Source organism: Notechis scutatus, chromosome 1 (genome assembly GCF_049901735.1).
Source record: "Notechis scutatus isolate UNSWTSFEM ecotype Mainland chromosome 1, rNotScu1.2, whole genome shotgun sequence".
Taxonomy (NCBI): Eukaryota; Metazoa; Chordata; class Lepidosauria; order Squamata; family Elapidae; genus Notechis; species Notechis scutatus.
Window position 1 is genome coordinate 89,509,235 of NC_142009.1, and position 20,542 is coordinate 89,529,776.

Consider the following 20,542-nt stretch of genomic DNA (forward strand, 5'->3'; position numbering starts at 1 on the left):
CTATCATAAGGCTTTATTTACATCATTTAATGCTGCAGCTTCATCTACCCTCACCTGGCTGTAAATTCCTTTAATCATGGGAATTTTCCTCTGAATAAACATGCAAGGGCCTCGCTACATTGTAATAACATTTCATAATTTGTACTTTATATATTTCCAGCATAATTGTTAACTGGCTGCTGAAATATAGTTTGGTTCCAGGGTTAGATGTTTATTTATTTGTTTTTATTCTGCTTTTAATTTAAAAGAAGCCTTAAAGAGAAGGTTTAATAGAACTATTAAAGTACATAAAAATGTACAAAATAGAACGTATTATAATAAACAATTTTAAACATTTTGACATTTAAGCAACAACAATATACAAAATAAAATACAAATGAAAAATCTTTCTGCAGATTTAGATCAGGACATCCTAAAGGCAAAAATTCAATTTTGATTCCCATGAGAATTTTGGAAATATATTACATATAGGGACTCTCTCTGCCTATCAGAAGGATATCTTTCCAAAACCAGGATGAAATGAGGCTAAATTTGGTGGAGGAGAACAAGCTGACAAAATAAATATTGAGTTTAAAAATGGCCCAGATCTGAATAGGAGATACATACACACACACACAAACACACCTCAATACCATCCAAAGATAGAAGCAATTTGGCTGCCAACTACTTTATTTTAAGCACCCCTGGTCACATGAGCTAACACGGACCACCTGAAGCCTACCTGGCTGTACTCCTTAGTGTATTTACATACCCAAATAAAAAAACAATGAAACAAGGGGACGGCAGAAAAACACACAATAAAAGCTCTTTCAAAAAACATGTTTTCAATAGTTTTTTTTTAAGCTGCTGCATGTAGAAGTATGAAGATTTGGGAAACATTTTATTTTCTGGAGATGGGATAGCAACAAAAAATGCTCGCTTGCAAGTGATCAAAGGATACGCTCAAAGAAACAGTAGATGGACTCCCCGGTTGACTCTCAGTAGAAAATTTTATATAAAAGAAGGCATTGTTTCAGCTTATGGACTCAAGTTATGCAGAGCTTTCAAGGTAATAATGGAAACTTTGTATCTCATCCATAAAAAATAACCAACATATGTAGTACCAGCTGTGTAATTGGTATAATTTGGACAGACTGAGCTGCTTCTGTAAATGAATCTGGTTGCTGAATTCTGTATTAATGCAAAACAAACTCCATGTAGATCACTATAGATAGAGTAGATAGAGTTGGAATTTACCAATACACACTTTACATTGTTAATCATATTCTTTTTAAAAAAAGGATGCAGTTTACACTGCATTACTGAATATTATAACTGTCTCAATCAGGGGAACAAGAGAAGGATTTAGATCTACAAAATCTCTCAAACTATATAATTGTGCATACCGTATTTGCCGGCGTATAAGACGACTGGGCGTATAAGACGAGCCCCAACATTTCCACTCAAAATATAGTTTTTGTTATATACTCGCAGTATAAGACGACCCCCCACTTGGAGGCATGCTTTTCAAGGCAAAAAAGTCGTCTCATACGCCGGCAAATACGGTAAGTTGTAACACTTGGGGTATTCTGGATATAATTCTTGATTGACACCCCCAACCCCTTTCCCCCAAACTTACAAAGCCACCAAAATGCTTTAGAGAGGCAGCTTCGCCTTTCTCAGGCTGGCACTCAATTCCTCTCCCTTTCTTTGTGACAGCCCCGCGTGCGTGCCATCGGGACTCAAGGGTGGGGGATGGACAGCTGCCAACTCTCTCTCTCTCTCTCTCTCTCTCTCTCTGTGTGTGTGTGTGTGTGGTGTGGAGGGTAATTCCGGCTATCTCTGGCCTCCGCTCGGTTTTAAAGTCGCTTGGCCGGTTCCCAAGTCGTAGCGCCCGCTGGCCGGGAGCGGCGCCGGGTGGAAGTTCGGTGCAGGGGAGGCAGATCTTTTTCTCTTAAGCGGGGAGGGGAGGAGGGGACAAGAGGAGGGACGGGACGGGACGGGACAGGGGCGGGAGGAGGGCGCTCGCCTTCTTCCACCGCCCACCGGACCCTTTTCTTCCCAAGGGGACCCTGGAAAGCAGCTCGGGAGCCGGGTGGCCCTGCCCAGCGGGGTCCCATCAGGAACTTCCTGAGGACAACCCCCCCGCCCCAAGCACAGCCCTCCCGGTCTTTCAAAGAGGGAGGGAGAAGCGGGAGGAGCAAATTGCCGCCCCCGCCCCACTGCCCAGAAGGAGGGGCGCCACAGTCCACCCCCACCACCTTCTCCCCCCACTCCCCGGGCCATTACGCGGCTCGGGGCTGGCTGGGCGGCGGCCCGCCAGAGACCCTCCCGCTCCACCCCCACCCCACCTCCAGATTGGCCTCCGCAGCGCCCGAGCCGGGCGGAGGGTGGGTGGGTGGGTGGGAGGAGGAGGAGGAAGAGAGACTTCGGCTGGGCTTGAAGGGGCTTCGCAAGTTGCGGAGCTCCGCCCCGTCGCTCTTGCACCAGTGACAATGTATTTACCGGCGTATAAGACGACCCCCCACTTGGAGGCATGTTTTTTAGGGCAAAAAAGTCGTCTTATACGCCGGCAAATACGGTACATATCCATCACACACACAAAACTATACTTAAGTAATGATTTTTTTAAAAAAATCTAAGGAATGTGATAAACATAGAGAGACATTTGACTAAATCTACCTTACATCAGTCCCATTCCTTATATTTAATATACAGGTAGTCCTCAACTTATTACCACAAATGAGCCCAAAATTTCTGTTGCTAAGCAAGACAGCTGTTGCTTTCTTTTTTCTTTTTGTCTTTTAATGACCCCATAATCCCTTACATCAGGGTGGAGTCGGGGCAACTGTATGGAGCTGAGTGTTTACTGGCCGGGTGCCCTTCCTGTCACCAATGCAGAGTTCGCAGCAGATATTTATTCATTGTGGCCAGAGAGAGAAATATCTGCTGCTACCTAGGATCGAACTCACAACTTCCTGATTGTGAGGCAAGAGCTCCATCTCTAGGCCACTGCATCACTCAACGATTACTTTCTTAATGTATGTAAGTAATGTAATGTAATGTAATGTAGTTTTGCCCCATTTTACGACCTTTCTTGCCACAGTTCAGAGGTGGTATTCAGCAGGTTCTAACCAGTTCCGTAGAACCAATAGCAGAAATTTTGAGTAGTTCGGAGAACCCAGCAAATACCACCTCTGACTGACCCCACCCCCATCTATTCTCTGCCTCCCAAGTCCCAGCTGGGTCTTCTTTTGTTGCCCTGCGCAGGAGAACAGATCTGGAAAGCAGGTGCCCTTGCCATGCCCACCTGTTCTGACCCAGGCTTCGTCAAACTTAATAAAAGACAAACTGAATTTAAAAATAAAACCTTTTTAATGTGACACTGGGTATTACTTGCATTCCCAGCCAAAACTAATAAGACACAGTTCCTCCAGATAAGAACACACTTTTCAGGACTGTAGAATGCTGCCAAGAAACAGAAGTCCAATTAAAGCTAACATAAACCAACCCAAAAACCCAGCAAAAACCGACCAGAGTACAGAGCTTCACGAAGGACTCGGAGATTACTGAACTGCTTTGCTTCCTGCAAAGCTCCTCGTCATTGAGGACTGACTTTTATCTCTTATGGGAGGGATAATCACCTTCGAGTCGCCCCTTCTGCTTCAGCTGGTCTCACCTTCTAGCAGCTTGGTGCACACGAGCACTGGGAACAGGCTCCCCTGCGACCTGTGCTTCGCTGCTGCCAGACTCCGAAGGCTACAAAGGCAGCACCCCACTCTCAGATGGTCTTGGCCCCATCCCTGCATCGGATGCAGGACTCTCCCAAGTCCTCGCCAATCTCTGATTGGTTTCCTTCCTCGCTGCCCGAAACCTCTGCTGTCTGCACCAAGCCATGCCCACCAAGCCACACCATGCCTACCAAGCCATGCCCACAGGACCGGTAGTAATTTTCTTTGAATCCTACCACTGCCACAGTTGTTAAGTTAGTAAGCCGGCTGTGGCTTTTCCATTGACTTTGCTTCTCAGAAAGTTGCAAATGGCGATCAGTGACTCCAGGTCAGATCAATTGTCATATATATGCACCAGTTGCCAAGCACCTGAATTTAGATCACATGACCACAGGGATACTGCAATGATCGTAAATATGAAAACAGTCATAAACCTGCTTTTTTAGTAACTTCAAATGGACACTAAATGAGCTATTGTAAGTTGAAGGCTACCTACACTTCTCTCTTTATATAGGGGCCATGCGGAAGACCATTCTATTTTGAGGAGTTTGGTGAGATATTCTGTTTTTTACTTTATTAAGAAAATTCTACAACTGTCTCGCATTGCAGTTTTGTGACTATGGAAGCAGGGCCACGAAGTCTTAATGCCAGGTTTGAATAAAAATATTGAAACTGTCCATGAAATTTGAGACTCAGTGCTGTGTACCCAGAGGATCTCTCTGCTGCTTGAAAAGGAGCTCCCAGCAGCTGAAGGGAGAGAATCTTGTGTGGTATTTTATGGTTTCTTGGGTTTTTGTTTAATATGCCTGCTACAGTTAAATAATAAAGCTTGAAAACTCCTTGTGCTTACTGTTCTAGATTCAAAAGAACCAATTGCCTAGGTACCTGATCACTGTCCTGGCATTTGGCAAAACAATACATTTCTATCAAACTACTCTTGTTTCCATTATGTCCAAATACCAATTTATACATTGCCACTCTGAGTTCTTTCTTTTTAAGGATCTGTTCAACTCATCCACACATGATTTTCTCAGTCTTCCTCTTCCTCTCAGCCCTTGTTCTTTTCTTCATGATTCAATCCTCATTCATTCTCTTTATGACCAAATCACTTCAGCAGATTTTTTTTGGATTGCTCAATCATTCAGTCTGCCTTCATTCAATATCAATTCAGTCTCCAATCCCACTGCATTTCATTTTAGTTTTATGCTTCTGAAATACCTGATTCACTTACAAATAATGAAATGGGTACTCTTATCGGTCAGAATTTTAGCTTTTTCTGTTAAACATTCATTTCTCACAGCAAGCCACAAACTGCCCATATATTTCTACCAGCATTTACACATCTTGAAATATTTCCATTATCCATTTTCAATAAATATTCTGTAAAAATGTTCTACATTTTGATCTAATATTTTACCATTTGCAACATTACCACCTTGCAATTGTTTGTTCCAATTTCTCTGTCAAGTTAAATTGACTAACAAAAACTCTTTTTTCCCATAACATTCTGGGCAAGATAACAGTGAAAACAGTAAAAAGAACAAAAAGAACATGAAATCATAACTGGTCTTGAATTTATAATTTGGCAGTATTTTATATATTCTGCTGATACATAATTCCATCTTCAACTTGTGAGCAATTATTTCTGAAAGCCTATGTCTAGCCATAGCAGAGAAATACTTTGTAAAGTTGTTTGCTGAAGACAAGTTAAAATTGTGGAAACTAATTGTAAGCAAGTAATATTTTGCAAGATATCTGGCAAGCAAGAACATGCTGAATGATTGTGACCCAACTAATTAATTAGTCATAGTCAAAAACATTGCTAGGGTAAAAATTTCAGAACCCGACTTTCAAATTCTCATCCCACCCCACCTCACGCCCACATTTTTCCATTCACACTGTTTAATATTAGGACAGATTTTTCCAGAGTGGAAAAAAACCCCTTAAATGTTAGAACCAATTCTGCAAATAATTATACCTTGTCATTCAGTGGTGACACTGATGATTTGGTAGAAATACATTCCCATGAACTGGCCAATTATTGTTTACATGTATATCTTGTTGAGTACCAACAAGAAAAGAAATCCCGTTGCCGTGACTCAACTTCCAGATAAATCTAGAATAGTAAGCTATCTAGATCAGGGTTATCAAATTCGCCGCTCGCAGACCAGATGTGTCATGCGCTGGCCACACCCACTACCGGTTTAGTGAAGAGGAAAAAAGTCACGATACATCATGTGATGATGCGAGTTTAACACCCCTGATCTAGATTCTAAAATCTTTTACATTTTCATTACAATTGCCTTGCATAATTATTATGCCACAGTTTCTTAAATGTTCTTATAAATCACAGAAGCAACAAGAATGTCTGTGAGATGAGCAGTTGTAGCTGGTACATTTTTTTCAATCTGAGAGAGCACACTTAGAACTGGAAACACTTGTGTTGGGTGTACTAAAATTTGTGGAAAATGAGAGAAAGATTTGGTAAGGGCCTAAATGAGTAACATTTGTTTATATAGCTAGTTTGGAAAGGAAAAATCCTGTTCTGATTCATGGATAAGGCTAGAGACAACACTTAACTTTTCTCTAACTAATATTACTTTTGGAGATAAGATATCATGCCTTTTTAAAACCATGATAATGTTTTACAGACATTATCTAATTAACAATTATGTATGAAGAAAAGGATACAATAGCTCTTCCTATTGCCAAGTCGAGCCCAAATCAACTCTAATCTCCAACAACATTGGGAGGAATTGTATTATCAAATATTTCCAGAATTATAGTTTTCAGCATTGCTTTTAACTCACAGCACTGATTAAAAAAACTGAATTCATTAATTGGAAAGCATCTATTTTACTTAATCTTAATGAAAATTAATTTCAAACAAAATGAAGTAATTAGTGTGATAGTTTCTTATTTGTTCACCTTTTTTCTCATTGTAGGCTGTCATTAATAATTTTTTAAAAACAGTGGCAGTGTCCAGAGGTTAAAAAATATTGGATGAGGGTACAAAGATGGTTATTAGAAATTTCAGAGCACAAATTAGAACTCGAACCAGAAATATTCTTATTAGGAATAATTAAAGGAAAATTGAGCAAGGTCATCTAATACATCATTATACATATAATTGTGGCAAGAATAGCCTTCGCACAGGGATGGAAGAAGGAAAAGATACCATCTGAAGAAGACTTGACACAAAAAATAATGGATCGTGCAGAACTGGATAAATTCACAATGGAATTAAGAGGCAAAGATGATTCGGACTATTATACGGTTTGGGATAGGTGGTACAAATGGGTGGAGGATAGAAATAAGAGCTAATGTTTATGTATAAAAGGTGACGTATGTATTAATAATGACACGAACACTGTTAATGTGAATAGAGATTTGTATTTTTGTTTTTAAAAAATAAAAATATTTTAAAAAATTAAAAATATACTTTTTAAAAAACACAATCATCAGCAATTTTCTACTTTCTAGAAGCAAAAAGCAAAATATCAATACCAAGAGCTTCTTCTATCAAAACTCTTTCACTTACATATTTTTTTAATAAAAAGCATTTGCTTCTATCAGTAACAATTTGAATAGCTATTTTGAGATTTTCAAATTCACATGAAAGAATAAAGAGGACGCTTCTCTCCAGAACACTTTATAAAATTTTATTAAACATATAGCTTCTGGCATTAAAGTTAAATGTCAGTCTTTGGTCATTCCAAATCTTAAAATTATATTGCTATATATGGCTATGTATAAATCCAGTGGAACTTATTCCGTGAGGTTGCAAGCAATAATGTAATCTTCTGGGATAGTATTACTGCTCCAAATATTTAAAAGTACTATTTAACTGATGTTATTTTATGTACTATATGAGGTATCACATCTTGTTATTTTTCATTGTTTTGTTCCTTTCATCTGCCTATTAGGGCTCCCTTAACCCGGAAGAATATAAATCCTTCAGTCTGGACTGGAAATAATGTATAGGCCTCATGAATTTTTTTTTTTTATAACTCAATGAAAGACAGAATTATGCAGTCATAAAATTATTCAACTGCGTTTTGGTCACTGATCATAGGAAACAAAGGCAGCATTATTGCTAGTTCCACCAGCTTGCTTTATATCTTTATGCACTGATATTTTGTGCTTTAGAGAAAACTCAACTGCTTAAAGCATAGTAAAGGATTCAATCCCCCTAAAATGTCCTGAATTTGCTACCCCAAAATAAATGCTTGCGGGTGAAAATCTTTATAATGTGTACAGACTGATGACATTGAAATTATCACTCAAAATTATCACCTGAAGAATTTTCAGCTTAACACTGTTTACCTATCTAACATGTTGCTTTAAAGCACAAATGAGTAACCTTTAATTCACTAATCTCCTTAGATCTCTGGTGCACAAAACTAATGGCAGATTTTTTTTTAGGCGAGAACCACATGAAAACATAAAATAGAATATGCCCTTCATAGTTAAGCAATGAAAGGACCTCACCAAATTTAACACAAAGATATCTGCAACTGGAGAGGAGGGTTGAAGATGGGTGCCTGTTATGAACATGCCTGTTCCACCCACTCTCTGTCCATCCAGAAATACAGTACACGCTTTGACCACCAAAACATCCTGAACCAAGTATCTGAGAAGAGGACATTTTACACAGAAATAATTTGAAACACAAAAGGGTCAGACCTAGAAAAGGTCATCCGGCTCATAATATGCAGGAATACAGATTAAGCTACTTCAGACAGATGGTTATCTAACCTTCACTTGAACACATTAAATGAAGTAGTTTGAAGTGATTATTGTTATGAGGTATTTTTCAACAGAATTGCAATTTGCTTCCTGTAACTTAAAACCATTCCATCTTGTACTCTGGATTGAGTGAGCAAAATGTGACCATCTTCTTTGTGGCATCCTCTCAAGTTATTTGAAGAATGCTATCATATTTCCCTTCAGTCACTTTTCTCAAAGCTCCTTCAATCTCCCTTCCCAAGTATTATTTTCCTGATTTTCTTGTTACTCTTCTCTCAATGTATCCCGATTTCTCTGATTCATTCTTAAAAAATGGTACTCAGATGTGGCAATAACCTTTAAGTTAACCTTGAAGAAAATATCTAAGAACTGCTTAACTCTGAGAAAGAATAGACGAGAAAAAAAATGCCTCAATTTCCTTTTGTATAACAGATTGCTGGGGGTTTTTTGGTCTACAGACTGCAGAAAGTTAAAACAGGCACCTCAATGTCTGATCCGGTATCTGTTAATAGCGGTTTTCCTCAGAATAGTGTCCTAGGACCTACTGTTTTTTTTTTTTTTTTACATAAATGTGTGATCAACTTAAAAGTAATTGTGTACTCTTCACCGATGATGTAAAATTGTTTAATACTACTGAAAATTCACTTGTTTTTCAAAATGACATTGATCTCATTTTTTAATGGTCACCTATTTGGCAACTTCAAATTTCGATTAAAACTGCTTAGTTTACATATGTGAAAGCAAAACCAGAATCTAAAGTATAAGTTAGGTGGTATTGATCTTTATTTTGCTAAGAATCTAGACGAATTCATCTTGAATGGTTTATGTTCTAAAGTTCGTTGCAGCAGCATTATTAAAAAGGCACTAAAAGTTGTAAATTTAATTTTACTAAGTTTTTTTTTTTCTGGAACTACTGTATTGCTCACTAGAGTTGTGAAATTCTTACCACATATTGGACATTAATACAATTGAGTGAGTTCAGAAGTATTTTACAAGAAAAGTTTTGCACTCTTCTGTCCATAATAGCTTATGCTACTAAGCTTGAAATTCTTGGTTCAGAAAGCTTAGTCCTGTGTAGAGTTGTAATTGCAGGAATATTCCAATCTCGGATGGCAAACCTCAGATAAAGAATGTTTCCAAGCAAATACAACTCAGGCAAACAAAGTCACTAATCTATGGATAAAGGAGGATTAGAGAGGGGAAGTAAACGTATGTTAGACTTTAACTAGAGATAATTAATTGTATGGATTACTGTACTAAACAGTAACGAAAGTTAAGCAGTAACCAAAGTTAACCAATGATGGAGGATAACTAAAATGTATATAAATACAAGACTATACTCCAATAAAGATCATGATGATTCAGTTGTTCATGATCAAACAACTCGACTGCCTCGTCATTACAACAGTCCTGCGACACTTGCATTAGACTTAGGTATTGCATACAAAATTGTACATAGTAACATTTTACCTGCAAATGGCTTTTTAAAGTTTTAAATGTAACACATGCAAATAATCGCTTTAAACTTAATGCAAACCACTTTAAACTCGATTGAAAAAAAATGATTTCTGCAATAGCATTGTCAAAGTTTGGAATAGTCTACCTGATTCAGTTGTTTCAGCAACTAACGTTCCATATTTTTAATGCCAACCTAACTTCTGTGGACCTCATCCCATATTTAAGAGGTCCTGAAGGAGGCGGGTGTAAATGCATTAATGTGCATATCGTCCCTGTCACATTTTAATTTTTTTCATTTTGCTTATTCAAATTATTAATTTTTGCTTGACAAATAAACATTAAACTGTAGGACTATAGTTGTTGTCTCTTTGGCTTCCCCACTGTCATATACCTAATGACTGCAGACAATTCATTTCACAACGGTAGCCAGAAGTGACAAACTGACGTAAGTATGCATGGTCATATAATGTTTCGCTTTATGACCATATTGCTTAGTAATGGAGTTGCTGGTCCCAGTTATGGTGAATAAATAAGGACTAATAAGCAATTCTTTCAAAACTTTGCTCCAGGATTAGCATGATTTTTCTTTTATTTTGAAGTTTTATTGTGTATTAATTGCTAAGGATTTCACTCTTAACTTATAAAATAGTCAAATGAGTGACATTATATACAGAAGTTGTATCAGCAGGAAGTTATTTTTCCTTTATATTTTCCAGTTGTCCAGCCATCATATTTCCAAAAAATACAATCTTTGTGAGAAAAAAAGTAGGCTTTGAGCCTTTCTAACCAACTTGGGTCTTTTTTTTTTTTTTTTTTTGGCTTTGTACTTTAATATGAGACTTTTCATTTCTGTCCATTTACTGCCTTTCTTGTCTTCTTTCTCTTGAAGGGAAGTCATCCTGTTACTCACAATCTTCTCAGCAGGGCTATTTCTTCCCTTTTGGTTTCTCAGCTTTCAGTTTTCTTTTCCTTGCTGTAATGTACTCTGTTCTTATCAAGTTATCTACCATGAAGGTGCCCTCTGAAATGCCTCTGATATCAAAGACCAATTTACCTTAAAAGCAAAATTGCTTGAAAAAATTACGTATGTTTATAATCAGAGATTACAAATGTTTTCCAGGATGAAACATATATATGTGTTACTTTTCCTGAAAAACAGACTGAACTATGAAAGAACAAGTTGTAATAGCAGAACATATTTTCTGAACTAGAGTTGGGGCCCTGCCCTACCTGTTTCCCTTGATACTTTGGTTTTCTGCCAGTGAAAATTCAAGAAGAAGCACAATGCATTGACTAACTCAACCCATATCCACAGTTTTTGAAGAGGTCACCCTGAAGGCAGAGTAAGGATTTCCCTCAGAGGAACAGGTAGTGTGAAAATCCTGTGTTACACCCAATGTTATTTGAGAGTATTTTCATTGGCATTCTTGCCATAAGTTTTTGCAAATAACAAAACTTAGTTGCTAATACAAATCTTAATTTCATGTTTGTATAAACTAATTACAGTTTTATACAATTATTAAAGCTCAGTAGACTGAATATGCTTTAGTAATTTATACCCAACCAAAACTAAACACACAGGAAAATAATGGCCTATGATCCCATATTTCTTTCTGTCTTCTACAAATTAATTTCACTTTGGTGTAATTTATTTTCAAACTTTATTGCAGGGAGAAATACCTATTCTTTCTTCAAGCTGCCCTGGCAATACCCTTAGTTAGGCTTAGGTTGCATTTTAACAATGTAGTAGCTCAGTTTCTTATAGACTACATATCAATGTACTCCAATGGACCTACAAGCTTACTATAATACACATGTATGCAAGAAAAATAATGGCAGCAGTTATGACAAACAAAATCCAGTGCTAAACAAATATACTGTTCTCTACAACAAAATCCTTTTTATGAGATTAAATCTGGTTGTACAACTCTATCCATGTGGAGATGCACAATCGTGAACACTTTTAGGCGCTAAAGAAATATGAGTAATAAGACTTATTATTGAAGGAGGGTTTCCAATAGCGTTAATGTTTTTTTGTTCAACTTGCAAAATTATATATCTATTTATTGATATGGCTTCTAATCAAATTTACTCTAAAACTGAGAAGAAATTAATGGGATAATCTTCACTTTAAAGTTAAACTGACACCATATAGAAAAGAAACAGAAAGCAGGTATGAAAAGGGTATTGCTTTAAAAATGGCAATTTTCTATTACATCAATTTCCAAATAAGTAACTTACAGAAGAAGCAAAGACAAAAAAATAAAATAAAAAATTCTGTTGCAATTTAGCTTGTTTTAAGGTCTGATCTACTGTTGTACTTCATATTTCTCTCTAAAACTGAATAGATTTACAACTTCTGAAACCAAATCTAGGACATCAGCCAAAAGGAAATCTCTGTCACGATTATGTATTTAAATACAGACAGGAAAATGGCATTTTGTTATCTCTGGAGACATACTTTAAAGAGGCTTGGAAAGATTTATTGAAGCTGGATAACAAGTGCACAAAGATTCTTGAAATGAATAAGGAAGTGACTTAAGATATTTTAATGTCTTTTCTGAAATCGACTGAACAAATTGTTTTAAACAGTATGTCTATATAATTTAGCACAAAGTTCCTTATCTTGAACTTTAACACTATGTACAAGCTCAGGATTACTTGTCATTATTTCTCTGGATATGGCAAGTATTTTCTCATATGATGTCCATAGCAAAAATTAATAACAGCATTATTACTGAATGGAATGGAAGAGCAATAGAAAGCTCCATGATCTACCTGTATACAATTAAATACAGTTATATATTCAGTATGTAAAGGTAGCTCAGGGTTCCTTACTAAGAAAGGGGAATAACTTCTTCCCAGACTGGCTAAGTACAGGATACAAGTAGTCCTCAACTTACCACTGCAATTGAGCCCAAAATTTATGTGGTTAAGTGGTGGGATTCAAATTTTTTTACTACCAGTTCTGTGGGTGTGGCTTGGTGGGCATGGCAGAGGAAGGATACTGTAAAATCTCTAGTTAGAGATGGTATTTGCTGGTTCTCCTAACTACTCAAAATTTCCACTACCAGTTCTCCAAAACTGGTCAGAACCTGCTGAATACCACCTCTGGGTTAAGCGAGACATTTGTTAAGTGAATTTTGCTCCATTTTATGACCTTTCTTGCCATAGTTGTTAAATGAATCACTGCAGTTGTTAAATTAGTAATATGGTTGCTAAGGGAATCCGGCTTCCCCATTAACTCTGCTTGTCAGAAGGTTGCAAAAAGGGGATCATGTGAACCCGGACACTGATACAGTCATAAATATGAGTCAGTTGCCAAGTATATGAATAAGTATATGATCATATACCCTGGGGATGCCACAAAGATTGTAAGTGTGAAAAATGGTCATAAGTCACTTTTTTCACTGCTGTTGTAACTTTGAATAATCACTATGTGACCTGTTGTAAGTCGAGGTCTACCTGGAGTAATAAAGTGCTGATTGGTTACATTGGTAAAAAGGTCTGCAACCATTCCATCCATCATTTCTACTCATGAAAATAATGGAGCTACAAAGTATTTGTATCTTTTCTGTCAGCATCTGATGTCTCCGACCCCTCCCCCATGGGTAACAATTACTACAATGAAACTTTTCCAAAAATGGAAAGTGAAATAAAGTGAGAATTTTGTTCTCTTTCTGAATGTCAAAAAGACCAAGCTCATGACCAGTGCAAGGAATGGAAACATCAAAATAGAAACTGACAGTGAAGGGATAGAATGCACGGGGAAAAAAATCACTTTCCTAGGATCACAGACAGCTCAAAACGGTGAATGCAGCACAGAAATAAATGTTGGATTGCACTGGGACACACAGCAATGATGAACATGAATCGAACATGGAAAAGCAAGGACATCAACCTGGCAACCAAATGTAGGTTAGTCCGTGTAAGCTACCTATGGTTGTGAAAATTGGACCTTAAAAAATTAAGACAGGAAGGGAATTGACTCGTTTGAGCTGTGATGCTGGAGAAGGCCGAGCTCCTGCATACTCCTTGGACAGCAAAGGTGAGTAACAAGCAAGTACTGGAGTGCATAATACCAGAAGGTATTACTAGAAGGCAAAATCATGAAACTGCATCTCACTTACTTTGGCCATGTTTTATGGGAGAATTCACTGGAGAAAGCAATTATGTTTGGAAGAGTTAGCGGTAAAAGGAAACCAGGTCATCGAAGAACACAGTAGCTGGACATCATCAAAGCTGACAGCAGCCAGAACACAGAACAATTCAAAGAACTGTTGCAAGATCAGAAGATGTGGAGAGACCTGGCCCATAGAATTGCCAAGAGTGGGACATGATTGAATAACGTCATCATCACCGTCATCATCAAACTTCTCTGATAACCGTTAATTAATCCAGCACATGAGCTTGGAGAAATTTTAGCCCAATCTTCCTTACAGAATATCTTCAACTTAGAGATGTTAATGGACTTTGTCACATGAACTCCTCCCACAAGTGTTCTATAGGAATAAAGTCAGGACTTCGACTTGGTCATTCCAAAACATTAACTTCCTTTTGTTTTAACCATTCTTTGATCATACAACTTGTGTTTTGGGTCACTTTCTTGGCCCATGATCCACTTTCTCTTGAACTTCCCTTCAAAGTCAGATACCCTATATCCATGATGGTGAACCTATGGCACTTCTGCCGGCATGCTAGAGGTCGCCCGGAAGAGCCCCACTGTGCATGCACGCACGCCGCCTGCCTGATAGCTGATTGTCGGTATCTAGCACACATGTGTCTGTGGGGGGTCTGGGGATGCATGGGAGATGTGCGTGCATGTGCAGAGACACATGGGAACATGGGTGGATCACATGCACATGCACAGATGTGTGGTGCATGGGGGGGTCATGTGCGCATGCGCAGGGGGCGTAGGCAGGGGTGGGATTCTACTGGTTATGTCTGGCCCTGTAGAACCGGTAGCTCTGAAGAGCAGCAGACATAGAACCGGTTCTATGTCTGCTGATGTTTTGGCCCACCCACGCACCCGGGCTCTTACCTGACCTTTATTTCCTGCTTTTTCAACCTCAGCTGCTGTGCAAGGCACAGCTGCAGTTGCAAAAGCAGGAAAAAAGTGCTGTTTCAAACGCTGCTTCTCTGCACTCAGCGCTGTTCAGCTGTCCAGGCAGCAAGCTGATAACAATTTACAGGCGCGCACGCAGCATGCAGGGAAACACATTATAAATCACTGAACCTCGTAAATCACCGAACTGGTAGTTAACCCTGTCGGGTCCCACCCCTGGGTGTAGGGGAGGCCCCCCCACGCATTGCCTTTGGCACAGGAGCCCAAAAAGGTTAGTTAACACTGCCCAATATCCTACAGAATTCAGTGGTACAATTCAGAACTCATAGTTCTATTAATGATGGCAAGCTGTCTTGGTATAGAGACAGCAAAGTAGGGCCAAACCATGACACTGCCACTACCATGTTTCACAAATGGGATAGGATTCTTACGCTACAACGCAACATATATTTTCAGCAAATATATGCTTTTTAAAAAAACAAAACAAAAACAGTTTAATTTTGGTTTCATCTATCCACAGAATAGTCTTCCAATAGCCTTCTGGCTTACCCCCAATGTCTTTTGCAAACTGTGGACAGGTAGCAATGTTCTTTTTGGAGAATAGTGGCTTTCTCCTTGCAATTTTGTCATGTATATACCATTGTTGTTGAAAATGACCCCATCAAGTAAAAAGTAAATTAAAATTAAGTTGCAAAATATTTTGGGTAAAATATTATAGGCCTAGTCAATGTAGCCAATAAATATTAATGGCTATTAATTGGGGCATATTTAATGTTCTTATTCTTATTTGTAAAGCACCATTACTACACCTGCTACTTTAAAAAACTTCCCTAATTATTTGCCTGAACAGTCTAAAAATGTCAGTACAAGCAGCAAACGAATTCAGCAGGATTTGGAGTTGGCATAAAACCTGTCCTTACAATTCAGGAAAACCATATCTTACAGTAGTATTGCTATCTCATATTTTCCACATGCTAGAGAAACATTTCCTGTTTAATCATTCTGTCACATGATAATTGCTTAGAAAGAATTCTTAGATCTAAAGGAAATTATTTTAAAGACGAAGATCTTGGAATTCCAACCCACACATTCTTTAGAAGTGTTGGAGTGGAAGGTGGTAAGGAAACAGAAAGACTGGGCACTATGCTTTGTGTCTATGTTGTTTCATCCGGTTAAATATTTTTTCACATCAAAAATATCACTTCCAAAATGTAAGTGTGTGTGTGTGTGTGTATTATATATAATTTATGTGATTAAAACACAGAAATATCCACCCATAAGCTCCAGGCACACTGCCATCCAATTTGTCTGTACAAACAATTCCTGCAGTTTTTTTTCTTCTATTTCCTAACAAAGTGGCCATAAAGTAGCGCATTCAACTTTTCAATTGTACTATTATATGTCCTTATATTTCAATTAGTAAACATAGTATGATTTCCACCAAAAATTCAGATTATAAATTTTGCAGAGAGTCCTATTCCCCCTTCCTGATAAGATGCTTTCCTCCTTTAAATTAAACAAAACAAAACAAAACAAAAACCAGGGAATGAAGCAAAGGTGTGAGAAACTTGTCCCTTTCACTTCCACCATGCTGGCCTGAAGCCAACAGGGAACAGGGGTCTTTGGAGTGCTTCGCATCAGAGTCCTCTGAGGAAAAGAAAAACAGATTATTTTGCCAATAATTGTATACTGGAGGAAAAAGATAACAGGAATAACTCCACTTTGTTATTGTGTTCCAAAAACCGGACGAGAATAATAATATTTAATGATGAAAAAAGGGGATCTAATACAAAAATTTTCACAGTATAATGCAAAGCTAACATATTTATGATAATTGAAAATTATTGTTTTATATCATTTGTAATACTGATTCAGAACAAAATTAAGGCTTTATTCATATTAGGATTAGAATTATTTTAAGCCTTAATCAGATTATACAACCTTTAGAGCAAATTCTGTTCAGTCGAGGAAATATGTACATCCATTTCAAAGTTAAAACCAGAGGTGGTATTCAGCAGGTTCTGACCAGTTCTGGAGAACCAGTAGCGGAAATTTTGAGCAGTTCAGAGAACCAGCAAATACCACCTCTGACTGGAGATCTTACAGTATCCTTCCCAGTAGTGGGTTTCAAATTTTTTTACTACTGGTTCTGAGGTTGTGGCTTGGTGGGCGTGGCAGGGGAAGGATACTGTAAAATCTCCAGTCAGAGGTGGTATTGGCCGGTTCTCCGAACTACTCAAAATCTCCACTACTGGTTCTCTAGAACTGGTCAGAACCTGCTGAATACCACCTCTGATCCTTCCCCTGCCACGCCCAAGCCACGCCCACAGAACCGGTAGTAAAAGCATTTGAATCCCACCACTGGTTAAAACTGCTGAATTATTATACATCTGTTTTTTCCAGAATATGTTTTGTTTTCTGCTAAATACATTAAACATATCTGAGTTTGGAATTTGGCCTATACAATAAATAGCAGCAATATACAGGTTGTCCTTGACTTACAACAATTCATTTATGACCCTTCAGTTACAACAGAACTGAAAGAATGATTTGTGATCTTTTTTCATACTTACGACAGCACCCCGATAGGCAAGTGATCAGAATTCAGATGCTTGGCAACTGGTTATATTTATGACAGTTGCAATGTCACTGGGTTATGTGACCTTCTGGTGAGCAAATTTGACAGGATAGCCAGATTCACTTAACTGCTGTGTTATTAACTTAAGAACCGCTGTGACTCACTTAATAACTGTACCAAGAAAGGTTGTAAGATGGGGCAAAACTCACTTAACAAGTGTCTCACTTAGCAACAGAAATGTTGGGCTCAGTTGTGGTCGTAAGTCAAGGACCTGTGTTATGTAAATTTGATTACAAAGTGACAGTAAATCTTTTATCCCAATGTGAAAAAAATTCTTGTCAGGAAAATATTGCCCTCCTCTGAATGGGTATTGACTTTTAATTTATTGAATTTATCACTTAAAGCTTACTTGGAAGGATGAGAAGATATTTAGAAAGTTAATTAATAAAAGAGAATATATGACACTCAGGAGCTTGAACTGTAGAGACCTTGGTGCTCTCTTTGGTGTTTGCTTCAGTGGTGGGATTCAAATTTGTTTACTACCGGTTCTGTGGGCGTGGCTTGGTGGGCGTGGCAGGGGAAGGATACTGTAAAATCTCCAGTCAGAGGGGGGATTTGCCGGTTCTCCGAACTACTCAAAGTTTCCGCTACCGGTTCTCCAGAACTGGTCAGAACCTGCTGAATACCACCTCTGGTTTGCTTGCAAATGTTTCATTGCTTAACTAGGTAATCTCTTTATTGCATGAGGTTTGCTGTCTGTTTATGTACAGTACATTACCTTGTCGGTGTTGATGGGGGTGTTGTTTTCTCCTTGGTAGTTCCTTGATTATTTGTCTGAGTTGGCAGTTCCTCACTTAGACTATTGTTTGCTGTTCGTTGTGTTTGATGTTAATCCCTGTTTATCTGGATGTTGATTTTTGGCAAGGTGATTTTTCTGGACTTGTGATATTTTTTTCGGCCTTTTCATTATTTATTATCTGTTTCAAATTAAATGTTGCTTATCCCTATGTGTGTGTGTGCACAATCTGAGGGTTCTCTTGCACTCAGCTATTCCTGTTCAAATATCAGGTGGCAGTCATGGTTAGGAGGGCCTTTGCACAGCTTCGTGTTGTGCATCAGTTGCACTCATTCCTAGATCAGTGGAATCTGCTCAGTCACATATGCCCCAGTCACGGACTCTACTACCAAGGAAAATAAGTGGGTGCATTGCAAGTACATTGGAAGAATATCTGTAGAATAGTGAAGAAGATGCACCAAAACTAATATACTAGAAAAGCTTACTGAGTATTGGAGAGACCAAATTGTCCTATATGAAGACCAAATGAAGAACAGAGAAGAGGCATGGGAAGACAAAACATTGCATGGCCAGTGCATAAAAAATTGCAGGGAAAACAGATAATAACAAGACCTGGTAGTGGCTAAGAACAGGAAAGTTGAAGAAAGAGACAGAGGGGCTAATTCTGAGTGCACAAGACCAAGCCTTATGAACAAATGCATAGCAAGTGTCACCTCTGCAAAGAAGCTGCAAAAACAGTGAATCATCTGGTTAGCTGTTGCAAGAAGATCACACGGACTGCAAGAAGATCACACAGACTGACTAGAAATGACGGCATGACAAAGTAACAACAATGGTGCATTGGAAGAACTGCAAGAAATAATATTTGCCTGCAAAAAAGTAAGAACTGCTGGGACCATAAAATAGAGAAAGTAATAGAAAATGAAGAAGCTAAAGTGCTCTGGGACTTTAAAATTCATATAGACAGGTACCTGCCACAAAACACCAATTGTGTTAACAATTGTGGATAAGAAAGATTTTAAAAAGTCTGAGTAGTAGATGTGTCAGTATTTGGAGATGACCAAGTAGAAGAGAAAGAACTGGAGCAAATAACAACATGCAAAGAGCTGCAAATAAAAATAAAAAGACTGTGGCAAAAGAAAGCAAAGGTAGCACCAATAGTAATGGATGCAATCCCGAAACAACTGGAGCACTACTTGAACATCATCGACATTGACAATTTCTCCATCAGTCAATTGCAAAAGGTGGGTTTGCTCAGAACAGCTTACATCCTGCAACAATACCTTTAAGACCACCAAACATCCACATCTGCCTACCATAGATCCTTTGGAAGGACCCAATAGGTGGACAAAAAAATGCCAAATCTGTGTGACAAACCATAATGTATTAAGCATGTAAAAGCTTTGGGTACATTTTATGCTCAGTCCATCTGCAGTATCACAAATTACTTCCTGCTTGGAAAATTCCTGGACCATCTGGAACAACCAGACCACAATAATTCAAAGGAATAATAGGATGTTTTAACATTCCCCAGAATACTCCTTCTCCAGATTACAGAATTGTTTGCACATACTACATTCTAATATTTTTATAAATAATGATTTTGTGAAAATATGTAAAATATTATAATCTTTAAAAGTGGACCTGAATAGTTATTTCGTGCAGCTCATATCTGGACATAAATATATTAAAATACACATTAATATAAAATATATTAAGACAAGTATTTTATCTTCATATTGCCATCCTGCAAATGATACTTACATTGCAACTTAACTAACTGCAATGGATACCTAAGTCTCTATATTGATCAAAGTTACACAATATACATTCCATACAGCTTCTATAACAGTGGTTCCCAAAGTGGGCAGTACTGCCCCCTGGGGGGCGGTGGGATGCCTTAAGGGGTGGTAAGAGGCAAGGGGGCCGGCAGGGGGGCGCTAAGACATGGCAGGGGGGCGTTTGAGGTGCTGGCCCCACAGGCTCACTGACTGCCGGCCACGCAGCCCATTGACTGTTTCATCACTCTGTAGCCGGTGCCTTGAATGCGGAACCCGCGTGCGGTGAACCTTGCCAAGCCTGGTGGGGAGAGGTGGGAGGTGGTGCAAAGAGGACGTCTTAGCTTGCAGGCTGCCCTCTCCGGTGGAAGTGGCGGAGGCGCACCAGAAGGCCTGAAAGCCAAACCC

General features: G+C 38.4%; 1 protein-coding gene across 3 annotated transcripts in view; it reads right to left on the reverse strand.

Annotated features, from left to right (window-relative positions):
• ADGRG6 (adhesion G protein-coupled receptor G6) overlaps nucleotides 1-20,542 on the reverse strand; it is a 109,121-nt gene that overhangs the window by 67,966 nt on the left and 20,613 nt on the right. The gene's annotated exons all lie outside the window — the stretch shown is intronic.